The sequence below is a fragment of the Mus caroli genome, chromosome 12 (genome assembly GCF_900094665.2).
Source record: "Mus caroli chromosome 12, CAROLI_EIJ_v1.1, whole genome shotgun sequence".
NCBI lineage: Eukaryota > Metazoa > Chordata > Mammalia > Rodentia > Muridae > Mus > Mus caroli.
In genome coordinates this window covers 59,185,427-59,192,216 of record NC_034581.1, presented here as the reverse complement: position 1 = coordinate 59,192,216, position 6,790 = coordinate 59,185,427, and positions in this window count along the sequence as shown.

Here is a 6,790-nt window from a genome sequence, read left to right as displayed (position 1 = left end):
CCTGCCTCTCATTCTCATGTTAACTCTTAGTTGGTATTTTATTTCACTGTGATCTGGTAAACAAATACATCCTCTAAGAGTTTTCAGTTTCCAAAGTGCTGTCAGTTTGCAGTCACTCCATGGCATGAACAATGAGAGAGGGTGTATGGAATAGACTTCAAATTTAAGAGTAGTTAGAAGAAAACTGGGTTGACATGTTCTTCTTCCTGTATTAGGAGAGAAATGAGCAATGATATCCACACGCTAGTAAAACTTTCTAAGCATACCACTTACCAACTTCCTTGAACTAAATGCCTTTTAAATACAGCTTCTCAAAAAATATACACTCAGTATTACAAGGTGCACAAAGTACCGTTCATATATCACTGTCCTTTATCAGTTCTTTAGAGTAGAAACTATTCTTTTTACTATTTTTATGTGTGTGCTTCTTATACCAAGAAACTGAGTCTTGTTGAAGACAAATAACATACTCAAAGCCGATCATTTGGCATTTGACACTTTCACAATTTTTGGATGAAGTAGAGTTCTAAATTATTTTAGTTCATTTGCTTGTTCACTAAAATATTGGTGGACTAACTCTATATTTAAGCTTACCTTTACTAAGCTCAGCTTTATTGGATGATATTATCTTTTATTGCTTTTATCTCTTTGGAGGCCAAATAAAAGGGAAAATGGTTACTAAAAAGTGTAACAGAAGCTCAGTCTCCATGAGGGTCCCCCAGTTACTGTAGCAGTGGCTGTCCCTAAAGCTGTTGCCTGTCTATGGAATCTGTTCCCCAACAAGACTGCCTTGTCTAGCCTCACTGGGAGAGGATGTACCAAACCTTATAGAGACTTAATGTGCCAAGGTCAGAGGACCACACCCTCTCAGTGAGAAAGGGGAGAGAGAGGTGGGAGGGACACTGTGAGGGGGATACCTTGAAAGGAAATAGTGATTGGGATGTGTAAAATACAAATACAAATAAAACTAGAGTTAACCATTCCCCCCCCCCCAAAAAAAAAACAACTGAGAGAATTCTATTACCTCCAAAATACTTAATATTTTGAATATACAAGTGATTAGTGTTTAGCAAATTTTGATCAATATAGAAACACTGATGGTGGAATAAATTTGGTAAGATTTGAATAGTTGTGAGATGTTGGCTCCCTTGAGATTGTCTGTATAGTGTGCAAAATTACCTTAGGAGTTGATTAGCTAAATCCAGACCACTGTTATTTGGGTAGATATCTATCTTTCTTATAAGGTGACTTCAGGTCTATATGTGCTGGATATTGAAGGTTAGTTCTAAATAGTCCCCAATGATCCCTTCTTCTGATATTCGAACTCTTGTGTAACTCTCCACTTTTCTATAAGTGAATCCTCTTGAATACCTGTAATTAAAGAGTATGCGGCAGAAGAGATCAAATATCTCATTTGTGGGAAGTCATAAAAATCTCTCAAGCTCATCTCAGCCACTTGGAACAGTATTTGAGTGATTTTAATAAACCTTCTTGCTGTGTTGTGACATACTCTATAGGGACATTCACAAGTGTAGGAAATGAGGCCAGTGGGCAACCACACCACAGACAACTGAGTATGCCATTTAACAGGAGAGAGGCTTGTAACTAGGCTCCTCCCACCTCCACTCTAAAACATTGCCTGCTTTGAGAGACAATGACTTCTTGTTTTCTGAAAGGCTAAGAGAAGAGACTTACCTAGCATGGGCCCAGATTTTGACAGAGAAATTGTGGGATAATAAGTGTACATTGTTTGAAGCAGTTAGTTTGGGTGTGAATATTTTTCTACCTCAATAGGTAGTTATTACACCTTTACATTTGCATTCTTGCCTGTGAACACTGACATTTTGGGTGCTTTTCTAGAGTACTGGCCTCAAATCTTCATATAATCCTTTCTTTTCATTCAAGTTTCCATCAATATAAGACATTGCCAAAGATGACTTCCTTGCCAACCCTTTACTAGTCACCACTCCACAATTTACAGAAAATTTGCTATCTGAAGTCATATTCACTTACTTCTCCACTATTATTAAGCCTCTTCTTAAAAGCCACAACCTCACTTTCCTCATTCACCATTGGTTTCCAGGCAGCTAGAAGCACACCTGGCACACAGCAGCAAACTCTTAGTAGTTATTAGTTGACTGAACAAAAGAACAAATTATACTTTTCTATATTTTTTAATGGTCCTTGTTATTGTCACTCCCTAAAATTGAAAATTAGCTTGTGGCAAGAGCAATTGCTTTTCTCTTTATCTCTACGTACAGAAGTGTTATTTTACAAATATTGTAACCTGTTGTTAATCTTTCTTCTAACAGCTGTCTGACTATTAACTTCCTGGGTCTCAAAGTCTTCATGAACAATTTCCTTACCATTTTTATTTTTATTTTTGTACAGAATAAGGCAAAAGATGAAAGGTTGATTCTTAGACATATTCTGGACTTTTAAGATACTTTTTCTGAATTTCAAGTTTGTGGTTATAAATATGGTAGTTACATACTGTATATATAATTAAAATTCATCATATTCTGTCTTTTGTGGAAACTTTTGAAGTGAAGTTTTTGAAATTGGAAAAAAAGTAAAAGGAAAATTATCTCTTTCTGTCTCAGTCATTTTTCACACTTCTCCTCTTTCTCTGTTTTTCTTTATTTTATTTCCCTAGGCTAACAATGTTTTATTAGGAAGAGGATTCCAATTAGGGGACCAATTCTTTTTCCTTCTGTGATTTCATCCTGTTCTCAGAGAAGCATTGGTATTTTCCTAGACTTAGAAGTTTGTGAAAACAGAACAAAGCAAAGCAAAACAAAACAACCCTGATCTTGGTTCTACTATTTGTTCTAAAACCTTGTAGGATGTAAAATCACAGCACTTTAAAAGTCATAGGCATTAGGTCTAAGTCTACTTAGTGTTAGTGATTATTATCTAAAGCTAGAATGACAGTAAATATCAGGGTGTGAGAACTTCATGTGAGAAATACACTAAACCTACACCTCTTAGTTATACCCTTAGAACTAAGGAACGTAGCACCCACTGAGGTAAAAGCAATTAGCTTAAATTTCTAATCATGTGTTATTGATTTTTACATTGTTTAACTAGTTTTGAAAGTAAAAGTAAGGAAATTAAAATCTCATTCAACAAACTAGTATATGAAATCTTAGAAAACCCCCAGGCCATGAGATGAGGGGACTCCTCTACCTGGGAACTGCTCAGGGATTTCTACTTAGACTTCACATATATTCCTAAACGAGTTCCATTAGCCAAGATCTCTTCCCTGAGTTCTAGATCATGAACATAACGTGTTCAAAACAGCTGTTCAACATAAAGTGTTCAAAACAGCTGTTCTAATACTTCATCAGGTCAAACTCTGCCTTTTCCATTGTCCTCTAATTGAGTAAACAACCAGTCTCCAGGTCCAGATTCTTAGGACAAACTCTTAGAGTCATCTTTCATTCCTCATTTGGTCTCACACATTATGTCTGCATTTGGATTTTGGAAGATATCCAGGATAGACATTCATATCATCTCTAGAGTCAGTCTGCTATTATGGTAGTCACAATTATCTCTCATCTGAAATCCTTTAACTGGTCTATTTTTGGTATATTTAACCTATTCCCTACCAGTGCAGGAGAAGCTAGGGAAGTGTAAAGGCCAAGAAAACTCATCCATAATGTTACCAAGCCCTTTCATTTGATTCTGCATGTAAGCCTAAAATGTCACAATGGTCTATAGGAACTTATGCTTTCTTTTACATCATATTATGTACCCAATTTTATTGTTTAAAATTTCTATTCAACATCAAAAACAGCAGTGTACTTGCAGGTGAAACTTTTCCTTTTGAATATTCCTTGGCTCTAGTCATCTTCTCAGACATTGCCTTAACTATTTTCTTTGTCTTCTTTTGCTTTCACTATGAAAATATAAGAGTCACATACTAGAGTAAGCCCCAAATCATAGTTGGCTAAAACATAGTTATGTTTTGAACACAGAGTTATTTTGTTGTCTCTAACATGAGTAGAGGGAACACTGTGTGCCATGTTTTTATTTCCATATCATTGTGGTCAAAAGGTCTGTCTTCTACAGTTCAGCTTTTGAAGTCAACATACTATATTTATTTATAGCCAATTATGTTATCAACAATACATTATTGGATGAAGACTTTTAATAAGAAAAAATAAGTCATCTCCATAAGTAAATATAAGCTTGTTTATTATTTTAAAAACCATAGTGTAAACAGCACCTAGGATAGTTAAGCACATAACTGAAAGAAGCAAACAGCACATGCAGATCATGTAGAGTGCATCCATACAATACCCTGGACCTATTATCTATTTTTAAGATTTTGTAAAGGCAGGTCTGGCTTCTCGCTTCATGATTCTCCTTCTTGTATCCAGCTGACTTCTAATGATGATGAATTTCCTCTTGTAGTTGAATTTAATAGGAAAAAGTATGGTAGGATATTATTTTGACAGGTTAAAAATATCTGAGTATCTTCTTTTGATTTCTTGGTAGTCTGTTTGTAGAAATGGCAACAACTATTACTTTAGGGGCAGGGCAGAATATATCATGGTAAAATAGTGCATGTTCTTCTTTAGTGTTCAGTGCATAGCTTTTAAATCTCCCAGCAGTACCAAAGTGCAGGAAACCTGGTTTTCAGTAGCAAGAGATTAGCTCTTAAGATTGAGAATGGTTCTAGCTTTTCTTTGTTTTCCCTATCTATAACTGTCAAAATTTGTCTTCCTGTTGCCAGAAGCCAGACGGGAATATGTTAATGAAGACTGAGTATAAGCTACAAGATGCAGTCAGTATGACATGGGAATAGTTTCATTTGCCCTGGAGGGAGAAGAGGAATAATCCCTTTCCTTGAGCTTTCATTATTTTGAAGAGACTTCCCTTGGGTTTTCAAGAGCAGAGGGTCTAATGAGAGCTGATATGCAAGAGCTTCATTTGGAAGCCAGCCTTTAGTGTCAGAAGGAGAAAGCTGAAGAGTCATTGCAAGCATCCATCATTTAAATAGCTACTGTGGTCAATAAGGTGGCTATCTTGAGATATATAAAGGATACCTTATACAAATATGTTCACAAGGATGGGAAGTGGAAACACTTTAGTTATTGTGGTTAGTGTTAATTGTCAAATTGACAGGATACATGAGGGCTTATGAGCTAATAACATTATAATACAATTAGAGGGTGTGTATTTTTGGTCACATGAGTTGAAGTTTCAGTATTAATGTCAAGCTAGATTCATTCCATCTTCTTGAACATTAGAGGAATTTAGGTGCTCTTTCTTGCAACCAAGAAAGCCTAAGGACAAAATTTCTTCCAAAGGGTGGAGCAGCAAGCTATGATTTCTCTTTGGATACTTGAATTAGTTTTAGTAAGACAATAAGATTCCCATTAACTTGTTGATGAGTGAAGGGACAGCCAATTAGCAAAAAAACAAAAACAAAGACAAAAAACATCAACAACACAACAAACCAAACCAAACCAAACCAAACCAAACCGAACAGAACAGAACAGAACAGAACAATGATGATGAATTCCTGTGACTAGGGAAGCTTCTACTTTAGATTAAGATTGTAAATGTGGAATTATCTTTAAAAGACTGTGAATCCCAGAGGTGCTAGTATGGTCATTTTTTCCTTCTGACACTAACAGCTGGCTTCCAAATGAAGTTCTTGTGCATCAGCTCTCACCAGACCCTGTGCTCTTAAAAACCCAAGGATCACAAGGATCATCTCTTCAAAAAGTGAAAGCTTGAGGAAAGGGATGATTCTCACACTGATTAACAACAACAACAAAATAACAAAAAAATAAAATAAAAAGAAATAAAGAAAAAGAAAAACATGACATGTGTGAAAAGGCTACCTTGTACTGTGGAGTGAAATCCATGTACTATCTGGCTAAGCTGAATAAAAACCTTTTAAAGCAAAAACATTAAAATGAGTAAATGGTTGCTGACACCTAGCACAGTCCAATTATGATATCAGTTTAAATAATACCATTAAAGTCTTCTGTGTAGATGTCTAAACCTGAATCTTTATCTGATAGCCACCAGTATAACTGAATGTCTAAGAATGTTTAAAGCCAAGCATGTAGTACACCACAAAAGAAGGAACTGGGAACTCCATAGCGCATGCTAAGTGATGTTTGCACCACTGCTTGCTGGTGAGTGGAACCCAGCATCCACAAATGCCAAAGCATTAAAGAAAAAAAATCAAAGGAAGAAGCAAAGATTACACATAGATTTTATAATTTTGTCACCAATTGATTAACCACGACAAAAACTCAAAAATCAACCAACCAACCAACAACAGTAACAAGTGGAAACTTGAAAGGTAATGATTTAGAAAGCATGTAAGATAGCTGTAACAAATTGTGATTATGTTTCATTTATTGATATGGCTATACCATTTTCAGACACCAAATTTAATGGATTAGCTGGAGCTAGAGTTGTGATGCTAATGGTTTCTGGGTTGAATAATAAAAACTCCAATTCAAAGTTGGCTCATGCTTAAAGGCATGAATTGGCCAGAAATCTGGGCACATCATGTACAACAGAGGTTGCAGTCTGGCAGCCTGTGGCCTGGAGCTGGCCTGCCAGCATGCTTTGTTTGGCCTCCATGATTTTGGCCTCTGTAATGTTTTTTAAACAGTTGATTTATGTGCCAACCAATTTACATAAAAAAAACTTCCATTTCCATTCCCTTTTTAGGATCTGGCAATGACTAGCTCCTATTGCTACACTGTGACAGTTTGTTGCAGTGTGGTTAGGATGGGGCAGGTGTGCCTCTGTCTGA